At 37.4% G+C, this 12,500-nt stretch overlaps 1 protein-coding gene across 2 annotated transcripts in view; it reads right to left on the bottom strand.

Moving 5' to 3' along the window:
* The window catches only part of LOC143136343 (protein shisa-like-1a), a 72,208-nt gene that overhangs the window by 22,157 nt on the left and 37,551 nt on the right, over positions 1–12,500 (bottom strand). The window lies entirely within an intron of this gene.

Below are 12,500 nucleotides of genomic sequence, written 5' to 3'. Positions count from 1 at the left end.
TCTGCTTCTGTATATGTGTTTGCCTGCATTTGTGGTGCATGTACCTCTGTTTATTAGTTTTTCTTTGTGAGCTCCATGTGTCTATCTATTATCTGCATGTGTATGAGTGTGTATGTATGAGCATTTCTGAATGTGTATGTGTGTGTGTGTGTGTGGTTGTGTGTGTGTGTGTGTGTGTGTGTGGTTGTGTGTGTGTGTGTGTGTGTGTGTGTGTGTGTGTGGTTGTGTGTGTGTGTGTGTGTGGTTGTGTGTGTGTGTGTGTGTGTGTGTGTGTGTGTGTGTGTGATTGTGTGTGTGTGTGTGTGTGTGTGTGTGTGGTTGTGTGTGTGTGTGTGTGTGGTTGTGTGTGTGTGTGTGTGTGTGTGTGTGTGTGTGTGTGTGTGTGTGTGTGTGTGTGTGTGTGTGTGTGTGTGTGTGTGTGTGTGTTCCAAACGGAGAAGGGAAAAGAAGAAGTCGGGTCAGCTCTGCTCTGTGTAATTAAATATCCTTCATTGATGTTTAATCAGCATTAAAACACCATAGTAGTATATTATCATGAACTATCTGTCAAAAATAAGCCCCGCCCTCTGAAACGTCATAAATCACGTGATAGCCACGCCTCCTTTTTATGCAAATTAGCCATGTGGTTTTTGCCACGTGTTGTTTGTTATTGTTATTGTTTTGTGAGTCATGTGACAGTCATGTGACTGGTGTCAAACAATACCCCGCCCCCCTGGGCATCCATATTGGATGTAGTGTCATGTGACAGTCAGGTGACTGATGTCAAACCCCTGGGCGGCCATATTGGCCCCCAAACCCCCATGTGTGTTTTGTTGTTATTATTATGTGTTATGTGATAAACTTTGTATGAAATGTATAGGAGTGTTAATAGCTGGAAATAAACTTATAGTATGCTACTAGCATAGCCAATAACCTGTTTAGCATGTTGTTAGTGGTTTTGGTTGAAAAATGTGTTAGCTAGACGCTATGCATTGTAATGTAACCTTTATAACTGAAATCATGGTGGTCTTAGGTGACAAAAATGATAGTCTATGATCCCCCTACTTTGTAGGGGTGGTGTTTTGTCCGGGCATGTCTCTGAGTGTATTGTTTGAGACCCCTTTCATGTGGGGGGTCTGCCTACTACTTACGTACACTAGTGATGATCACATTGTAAAAGAACTGTATGGTTTGTCAGAGTTTCTGGTTGGTTTTATGTTCGAATCTAAAATGTATTTCACTCGCATATTTATTCTTCTATTTTTATTTTGTAGCGCCATCCCATGATCTAGCTGGTCACTGTGTTATCAGCCTCGAAACATCTGGTCTCTTGTGCGCTGACGAAAACGATTTGGGAACGACGTTCGGGGGATCTGAATTAGGTGCTGCGACAAGCAGTAAATCTACATCTGGTACAGAACCAGGCCCGGAGTGGGTAATCGGGAGAATCGGGAGAATTCCCGGTGGCCCGCTTCACTTTTGGGCCGGTCGAGGGAAAAATATTGGCATTTGTCACGTTAATCTATCTTCTCTTAAAGTTGGCTACACACGTTCGCATTCTATGCCTAACACCGCAGCCTCTGCATGGGTTGTTCTCCCCTCCCAAGAAAAGTTAACTGGTTGGGTCCATATAGCCCGTCTTTCCTAAAAAGTTTTCTCAGATACCAGCCGGGCCGGCCCTACCGTAGTGATAAGCGTCAGGGAGGATGGATGGTAGAAAGATGCCATGAGGGACTGAAAAGGCCAGGTAAAAAAGACGAAAAGTACTGGAGTGAAATGCTGCCAAATGTGCCATGTTTCCAATGTTCCTGTTTTTGAGGAGGACAGACATAAGTGGCAACTGGTAAAGAGAGATAGCCATGATTATAACATCGTAATTGGGCTAATAACCTACTGGACGTTGTAGCGTTGTCAACCTATTCGCAAGTAACATAATGAATTAAAATATTAGCATTTTGGTATCATCCAATATGGCTATTCATAGACTTTGCAAATATTATGCAAATATTGATAACAAAACTCAAGCTTGATCTGTGTATGCAGTAGCCTATAGGCCTAAAAACAAAAGTAGCCTGAGCAGCAGATCAGCCAGTCCCCCGCAATGATGAGCCCGAAATGAACTATGACTATAGGGACAAGTAGAAAGGATAATAGAGTTAACCATATGAATTAAAGTTATTTTATGGAAGAAAGAACAGTAGGCTATGACAGCAGTAGGCTGCTTGATCAACCTATATGGCTTGTTTGCTCAGAAGTGGGTGTAGTAAAGGAGAAAATCACCAAACAACAACATGATAGCTGACCCATGCAGAAAAAAACATGTAAACAATACCGTAGTTCAATATGCCTCTTAGTGGAATTGTGGGATGCATTTCAAATGCTTTATTTCTTCCTTCCTGTTTTTGTTAACTTATCAACCTATCCTTGTGGAATAGTGGAATATTAGCCTATAATAAAAACTACAGGATAGTAAGAGCTGAAATGATGCCTTTTTAATCCAATTTCCACCACCACTAAAAAAGGGGGCCGGTCTTGGGCCTGAAACTTCTGGGCTGAAAGGTGGCCCCACTCCGGCCCTGTACAGAACCCTTACCATCTTACGACCATGTCTATTGGAAGGATACTAAGAAGAGACGTTATAACGATTCTGAAGATCTAGCCATAACTGCGAGGCCTGCTAAGCATTTTACTGGGGTAACGCAAGTGATACGGGGTAAGTTGATATTTCCCAATAGTTCATTCGTTCCCCTTTTGATAAAACAGCTGTTGTTACGGGTATGTTTATAACTGTGACACCCACTTTGGGGTAGAGTGTTGGTCTAAATCATTACCGTGACCATTTGGAGATCTCTGTAATTTTAATGTCTAGTTGTTTTATTCTCCATACATGTATGCCTTCTAAGTGTAGCATGGTAGCATAATGTGTTTGCGGTCATTTCATTTGCAGAAAACGACGCGCACGATGACTTGATAGGTCTTGGAAACGCATCTATCAACAAGGGGAATACACATTCAAAGGACTATCAAACTAATGTTAAAACTCAATCAAAGGACATTACAAAACAGAAGTCCTCATCATTGGATCCCAGCACATAGTGAAACAAATGATACCATCCTTAGGTCCCTTTCAATTTTTAGACTGTGTAAAACCTGTTGCAAAGAATCTGTGGTACAGATGGTTTGACAATAATTTAAGCTTTGAACGTCACATCACAAAGCTCATACAGTCTTGTTTCTATCACCTCAGAAATATTTCCAAGATTAGTTCCATCTTAACTTTTAAAGACACTGAGACCATTATGCATGCATTTATTTCTTCACGTCTGGATTACTGCAATAGTCTTTTTTCTTGTCTGAACCAAAAATCTATAAAGAGACTTCAAACTGTTCAGAATTCAGCTGCCCGGCTTCTTACTAAGACAAAGTACTAAGACATTACTCCTGTTTTAGCCTCACTGCACTTGCTCCCAGTAAGCTTTAGAATTGATTTTACGATTCTTCTGATTACTTTTAAAGTTCTACATGGCCTGTCTCCCAACTACATATCTGATCTCCTAGTACCTTATACACCAGTGCGTACTTTAAGATCATTTGGTAGTGGTTTCCTAACTATTCCTAAGGTCAATCTCAAAACTAAAGGGGTGAGAGCATTTAGTGTCAGGGCACCTAGGCTCTGGAATGACCTGCCTGATGAAATCAGGTCAGTCAAGTCAGTATGCTCTTTTAAATCCCTCCTTAAAACACATCTTTACAAGCAAGCCTTCCTTAGTTTTGTTTAAGTAATATACTTCATTTTGTGTTAAGTTTATTAAGTTTTATTTCAGTGTCAAGTTTTATTTCAGTAAGTTTTATTTCAGTGTCAAGTTTTATTTCAGTAACTTTTATTTCAGTGTCAAGTTTTATTTCAGTATCCTAAGTTTTATTTCAGTGTCAAGTTTTATTTCAGTAAGTTTTATTTCAGTGCAAGTTTATTTTCCTTTTTCAAATTTATGTTAAGTTCTAATTGAATTAGTATATATTATCTGATTGTTATATTATTATGTCTTATTTGCATTTTCATATATGTTGATATTGTACAGCACTTTGTAACTTTGTTTTGAAAAGTGCTATATAAATAAAGATTATTATTATTATTATACAGAACTCGATTTTGACGACCTATCTGACGCGACTTTACTGGAGGCTGCGGATGCTGTCGACCCGTGTGAACTACATGAAAGGTCAGATTCGTTGAATGTTTCTGAACCTGGGGGTGGCTGGGCCCTCTGCAGATTTAGCAGTGTGTGATGTAAACACAGTTCGCTATAATTACACAGATGTAGAATCAGCATTGGATAGTGTTGAGCTGAGACTAAATTATGCTAGATCTGTGGCTCGTAGAGCTACGGATGTAATAGGTCACACAGTGGCAGATCTGCTTATTGGTGCTGTGGAAACTCTGCAAAAGATTAGACGGGATCATATAAAAAAATTGAGGCTGTTATCGATGGCATACTGAAATGAAATGTTACTTTAATGATGATCTGAATGGTGTTTAACCTCGGTGTGATAGATTGTTTATACGGTTCATGTTTATTTTTTCTTTGTTGTTGTTGTTTTTTACGGCTATAATTGCGGAAGAGTAGTAAACATGTGTAATATAGTTTAAATTTGTTGAGTAATCAGTGAGTAGCCATGCCCCCGCCGTAATAAGCGTAATAGAAATGACAGTGGGGGCAATGATATTGACCCGCCTGATAAACGTACCAGAGATGATCAGACAGATTGTGTTTTTTTTATTTTTTTTATTTAGCACTTGTAAAAAGACAGAATCAGAGAAGAAACAAAGAAAGTAAATCAGTGCAGGAAGAGGCAGTAAGCCCAGACTGGCTTATATGAGGCCTCCACCTAAAAAAGTAACATAACACCAAGAGCCACAAAAAATATCTAAACAATATAAATTAAAAGAAAAAGAAAGAAAAAGTATGAACAAACAGTGTAAGCACTACAGTAGAAGAAACTACAATGACAGAAGTCTTCAGGAGAACCAGCTATAGACCAGCAATTAAATTATCCTTTAGGCATCCTTTAAAATGATTAGTAGTAAAACATTTCAAGGCCAGATGTGAATTTTTTTCCCATATTTTAGCACCCCTATAACGTATGGAAAATTGAGCTTGACATGTTTTAAGTTGAAGAGGGTGAAAATCATTAGCTTGCCTCGTTACATATGAGTGAACCTGTGAATTAGTTTTAAAATAGCACTTAAAGTGCTCAGGAATCTTTCCATTACAATTATATATTTCATAAATAAAAACACAGGTTTGAAGTACATTAATATCATTCACAGTAAGGATTTTCAATTCTTTAAATAACGGAGTAGATGCAGCACACCATTTAGAACAGGTTGCAATTCTAACAAAACGCTTTTGAATGACCAGTAATTTCTTAATAGTGGAAGGAAAAGTACTTGCCCACACTAAATTACAATATGAAAGGTATGGATAAATTAAACTATAATAAAGAGTGAGGAGGCAATTTCTAGAGACAAGATGACTAACCCTCCTAATTATCCCAATTGATTTATTTACTTTTTTGCTAACACAGTCTACTTGATCCTTCCATTTTAAGGTTTCATTAACAATAACTCCCAAGAATCTGGTTGATGAAACTTGCGGTATCTCTGTAGACTCAATTTTAATTTTACATATGTCATTAGGGTATAATTTTTTACCTCCAAAAATGATGAAATTAGATTATTTTAGATTTAAAGATAGTTTATTTAATTTGAACCAAGTGGCATATGCAGATAAGCCAGCATTTGCCTCTTTCATTAAAACACTGAAATTTGAATGTGAAAGAATCAAGGTAGTGTCATCTGCAAACATAATAGGAGAAAGAAGGTTAGAAAAATTGGTCAAATCAGACAAAAGGATAATTCAATGCATAAAAGGTTTTTGTCTAAACCAAATATACTTAAATTTAAAGAACTGCTTGCCAGGGTTTCTTGGGATGATGTATATGAGGATGGTGATGCTGAGTCAGCATATGCAAAGTTCATGAAAATCATTGGCTCTCGTTTCAATGAGAGTTTCCCCTTGGGCAAATCTAAAAAACTTACTAAGGATTTTAAGAAACTTTGGTTTACAACTGAATTACGAAAGCAATTAAGGAAAAAGAATAAACTTTACAAAAAATATATTTCTAATCCTTCTCCTTTAAATCATAGTGTGTACAAATCATATAGAAATACTTATAGTCACTCAATTAGATCTGTAAAAAACAATATTTTAGTGAAAGATTTGTGCAGTATTCAAGTGATATTAAGGCAACATGGAAAACCATAAATCAGCTGCTATCAAGGCAAAATTCCACTGCGGGGTTACCTACAGAGTTTCATGATGGTGATAGGTCTCTTAAGAATCCTTTGGATATAGCTGAAAAATTCAATGATTTTTTGTCAATATTGGGCAGGAATTGGCAAATAAAATCTCTGATTGCAATGGGAGTCCCTTGGACTTTATTCCAAAGATATATCAAAGGATTTCTTCTTTTAAGCCCCCTGACCTTGAGGAAATCAGTGAAATAATTGACAAGCTAACAACTTCATCAGTGGGTCATGATGGTATTCCAACTTTTCTTGTCAAGGAGATAAAACAAAAAATACTACAACCACTTGTTCACATTTTCTCCTTGTCCCTGAAAACAGGCATTGTGCCTCAGGACTTAAAGATTGCCAAGGTTATTCCCTTGTATAAAACAGATGATCCATGTTGCTTTAATAACTATAGACCAATATCAATTCTGCCTTGTTTCTCAAAAGTACTGGAAAAACTGATTTACAGGAGGATTATCCTCCATTTAGATTCTAATGAAATTCTGTATAAACACCAATATGGTTTTCGAAAAAATCATTCAACTTCACTTGATAGACAAGGTTACCTTGGCTCAAACCAAAAAATAATATATTTGTAGTATTTTTATAGACTTGTCAAAGGCATTTGATTCTGTTAACTATTCTATTTTATTGAAAAAACTGCATAAATATGGCTTTCATGATCTTACATATAAGTGGCTAAGTAACTATTTATCTGATCGAAAACAGTTTGTCTGTGTAAAGGGTTGCAATGGTTGGATTACCCTGTGGTGTTCCACAGGGTTCTATCCTGGGACCTTTATTATTTCTTATTTATATTAATGATTTGGCCAATGTTTCTAACCTTCTTTCTCCTATTATGTTTGCAGATGACACTACCTTGATTCTTTCACATTCAAATTTCAGTGTTTTAATGAAAGAGGCAAATGCTGGCTTATCTGCATATGCCACTTGGTTCAAATTAAATAAACTATCTTTAAATCTTAAAAAATCTAATTTCATCATTTTTGGAGGTAAAAAATTATACCCTAATGACATATGTAAAATTAAAATTGAGTCTACAGAGATACCGCAAGTTTCATCAACCAGATTCTTGGGAGTTATTGTTAATGAAACCTTAAAATGGAAGGATCAAGTAGACTGTGTTAGCAAAAAAGTAAATAAATCAATTGGGATAATTAGGAGGGTTAGTCATCTTGTCTCTAGAAATTGCCTCCTCACTCTTTATTATAGTTTAATTTATCCATACCTTTCATATTGTAATTTAGTGTGGGCAAGTACTTTTCCTTCCACTATTAAGAAATTACTGGTCATTCAAAAGCGTTTTGTTAGAATTGCAACCTGTTCTAAATGGTGTGCTGCATCTACTCCGTTATTTAAAGAATTGAAAATCCTTACTGTGAATGATATTAATGTACTTCAAACCTGTGTTTTTATTTATGAAATATATAATTGTAATGGAAAGATTCCTGAGCACTTTAAGTGCTATTTTAAAACTAATTCACAGGTTCACTCATATGTAACGAGGCAAGCTAATGATTTTCACCCTCTTCAACTTAAAACATGTCAAGCTCAATTTTCCATACGTTATAGGGGTGCTAAAATATGGGAAAAAAATTCACATCTGGCCTTGAAATGTTTTACTACTAATCATTTTAAAGGATGCCTAAAGGATAATTTAATTGCTGGTCTATAGCTGGTTCTCCTGAAGACTTCTGTCATTGTAGTTTCTTCTACTGTAGTGCTTACACTGTTTGTTCATACTTTTTCTTTCTTTTTCTTTTAATTTATATTGTTTAGATATTTTTTGTGGCTCTTGGTGTTATGTTACTTTTTTAGGTGGAGGCCTCATATAAGCCAGTCTGGGCTTACTGCCTCTTCCTGCACTGATTTACTTTCTTTGTTTCTTCTCTGATTCTGTCTTTTTACAAGTGCTAAATAAAAAAAATAAAAAAAACACAATCTGTCTGATCATCTCTGGTACGTTTATCAGGCGGGTCAATATCATTGCCCCCACTGTCATTTCTATTACGCTTATTACGGCGGGGGCATGGCTACTCACTGATTACTCAACAAATTTAAACTATATTACACATGTTTACTACTCTTCCGCAATTATAGCCGTAAAAAACAACAACAAAGAAAAAATAAACATGAACCGTATAAACAATCTATCACACCGAGGTTAAACACCATTCAGATCATCATTAAAGTAACATTTCATTTCAGTATGCCATCGATAACAGCCTCAATTTTTTTATATGATCCCGTCTAATCTTTTGCAGAGTTTCCACAGCACCAATAAGCAGATCTGCCACTGTGTGACCTATTACATCCGTAGCTCTACGAGCCACAGATCTAGCATAATTTAGTCTCAGCTCAACACTATCCAATGCTGATTCTACATCTGTGTAATTATAGCGAACTGTGTTTACATCACACACTGCTAAATCTGCAGAGGGCCCAGCCACCCCCAGGTTCAGAAACATTCAACGAATCTGACCTTTCATGTAGTTCACACGGGTCGACAGCATCCGCAGCCTCCAGTAAAGTCGCGTCAGATAGGTCGTCAAAATCGAGTTCTGTATAATAATAATAATAATCTTTATTTATATAGCACTTTTCAAAACAAAGTTACAAAGTGCTGTACAATATCAACATATATGAAAATGCAAATAAGACATAATAATATAACAATCAGATAATATATACTAATTCAATTAGAACTTAACATAAATTTGAAAAAGGAAAATAAACTTGCACTGAAATAAAACTTACTGAAATAAAACTTGACACTGAAATAAAACTTAGGATACTGAAATAAAACTTGACACTGAAATAAAAGTTACTGAAATAAAACTTGACACTGAAATAAAACTTACTGAAATAAAACTTGACACTGAAATAAAACTTAATAAACTTAACACAAAATGAAGTATATTACTTAAACAAAACTAAGGAAGGCTTGCTTGTAAAGATGTGTTTTAAGGAGGGATTTAAAAGAGCATACTGACTTGACTGACCTGATTTCATCAGGCAGGTCATTCCAGAGCCTAGGTGCCCTGACACTAAATGCTCTCACCCCTTTAGTTTTGAGATTGACCTTAGGAATAGTTAGGAAACCACTACCAAATGATCTTAAAGTACGCACTGGTGTATAAGGTACTAGGAGATCAGATATGTAGTTGGGAGACAGGCCATGTAGAACTTTAAAAGTAATCAGAAGAATCGTAAAATCAATTCTAAAGCTTACTGGGAGCAAGTGCAGTGAGGCTAAAACAGGAGTAATGTCTTAGTACTTTGTCTTAGTAAGAAGCCGGGCAGCTGAATTCTGAACAGTTTGAAGTCTCTTTATAGATTTTTGGTTCAGACAAGAAAAAAGACTATTGCAGTAATCCAGACGTGAAGAAATAAATGCATGCATAATGGTCTCAGTGTCTTTAAAAGTTAAGATGGAACTAATCTTGGAAATATTTCTGAGGTGATAGAAACAAGACTGTATGAGCTTTGTGATGTGACGTTCAAAGCTTAAATTATTGTCAAACCATCTGTACCACAGATTCTTTGCAACAGGTTTTACACAGTCTAAAAATTGAAAGGGACCTAAGGATGGTATCATTTGTTTCACTATGTGCTGGGATCCAATGATGAGGACTTCTGTTTTGTAATGTCCTTTGATTGAGTTTTAACATTAGTTTGATAGTCCTTTGAATGTGTATTCCCCTTGTTGATAGATGCGTTTCCAAGACCTATCAAGTCATCGTGCGCGTCGTTTTCTGCAAATGAAATGACCGCAAACACATTATGCTACCATGCTACACTTAGAAGGCATACATGTATGGAGAATAAAACAACTAGACATTAAAATTACAGAGATCTCCAAATGGTCACGGTAATGATTTAGACCAACACTCTACCCCAAAGTGGGTGTCACAGTTATAAACATACCCGTAACAACAGCTGTTTTATCAAAAGGGGAACGAATGAACTATTGGGAAATATCAACTTACCCCGTATCACTTGCGTTACCCCAGTAAAATGCTTAGCAGGCCTCGCAGTTATGGCTAGATCTTCAGAATCGTTATAACGTCTCTTCTTAGTATCCTTCCAATAGACATGGTCGTAAGATGGTAAGGGTTCTGTACAGGGCCGGAGTGGGGCCACCTTTCAGCCCAGAAGTTTCAGGCCCAAGACCGGCCCCCTTTTTTAGTGGTGGTGGAAATTGGATTAAAAAGGCATCATTTCAGCTCTTACTATCCTGTAGTTTTTATTATAGGCTAATATTCCACTATTCCACAAGGATAGGTTGATAAGTTAACAAAAACAGGAAGGAAGAAATAAAGCATTTGAAATGCATCCCACAATTCCACTAAGAGGCATATTGAACTACGGTATTGTTTACATGTTTTTTTCTGCATGGGTCAGCTATCATGTTGTTGTTTGGTGATTTTCTCCTTTACTACACCCACTTCTGAGCAAAGCAGGCCATATAGGTTGATCAAGCAGCCTACTGCTGTCATAGCCTACTGTTCTTTCTTCCATAAAATAACTTTAATTCATATGGTTAACTCTATTATCCTTTCTACTTGTCCCTATAGTCATAGTTCATTTCGGGCTCATCATTGCGGGGGACTGGCTGATCTGCTGCTCAGGCTACTTTTGTTTTTAGGCCTATAGGCTACTGCATACACAGATCAAGCTTGAGTTTTGTTATCAATATTTGCATAATATTTGCAAAGTCTATGAATAGCCATATTGGATGATACCAAAATGCTAATATTTTAATTCATTATGTTACTTGCGAATAGGTTGACAACGCTACAACGTCCAGTAGGTTATTAGCCCAATTACGATGTTATAATCATGGCTATCTCTCTTTACCAGTTGCCACTTATGTCTGTCCTCCTCAAAAACAGGAACATTGGAAACATGGCACATTTGGCAGCATTTCACTCCAGTACTTTTCGTCTTTTTTACCTGGCCTTTTCAGTCCCTCATGGCATCTTTCTACCATCCATCCTCCCTGACGCTTATCACTACGGTAGGGCCGGCCCGGCTGGTATCTGAGAAAACTTTTTAGGAAAGACGGGCTATATGGACCCAACCAGTTAACTTTTCTTGGGAGGGGAGAACAACCCATGCAGAGGCTGCGGTGTTAGGCATAGAATGCGAACGTGTGTAGCCAACTTTAAGAGAAGATAGATTAACGTGACAAATGCCAATATTTTTCCCTCGACCGGCCCAAAAGTGAAGCGGGCCACCGGGAATTCTCCCGATTCTCCCGATTACCCACTCCGGGCCTGGTTCTGTACCAGATGTAGATTTACTGCTTGTCGCAGCACCTAATTCAGATCCCCCGAACGTCGTTCCCAAATCGTTTTCGTCAGCGCACAAGAGACCAGATGTTTCGAGGCTGATAACACAGTGACCAGCTAGATCATGGGATGGCGCTACAAAATAAAAATAGAAGAATAAATATGCGAGTGAAATACATTTTAGATTCGAACATAAAACCAACCAGAAACTCTGACAAACCATACAGTTCTTTTACAATGTGATCATCACTAGTGTACGTAAGTAGTAGGCAGACCCCCCACATGAAAGGGGTCTCAAACAATACACTCAGAGACATGCCCGGACAAAACACCACCCCTACAAAGTAGGGGGATCATAGACTATCATTTTTGTCACCTAAGACCACCATGATTTCAGTTATAAAGGTTACATTACAATGCATAGCGTCTAGCTAACACATTTTTCAACCAAAACCACTAACAACATGCTAAACAGGTTATTGGCTATGCTAGTAGCATACTATAAGTTTATTTCCAGCTATTAACACTCCTATACATTTCATACAAAGTTTATCACATAACACATAATAATAACAACAAAACACACATGGGGGTTTGGGGGCCAATATGGCCGCCCAGGGGTTTGACATCAGTCACCTGACTGTCACATGACACTACATCCAATATGGATGCCCAGGGGGGCGGGGTATTGTTTGACACCAGTCACATGACTGTCACATGACTCACAAAACAATAACAATAACAAACAACACGTGGCAAAAACCACATGGCTAATTTGCATAAAAAGGAGGCGTGGCTATCACGTGATTTATGACGTTTCAGAGGGCGGGGCTTATTTTTGACAGATAGTT

The sequence above is a fragment of the Alosa pseudoharengus genome, unplaced genomic scaffold (assembly GCF_046254945.1).
Source record: "Alosa pseudoharengus isolate Yale_2024_CS ecotype anadromous, Long Island Sound unplaced genomic scaffold, YU_APseudo_1.1 YU_APseudo_1.1_scf_20, whole genome shotgun sequence".
Taxonomy (NCBI): domain Eukaryota; kingdom Metazoa; phylum Chordata; class Actinopteri; order Clupeiformes; family Clupeidae; genus Alosa; species Alosa pseudoharengus.
The sequence above is the reverse complement of the archived record's forward strand: the minus strand, read 5'-3'. Positions and strand labels throughout refer to the sequence as shown.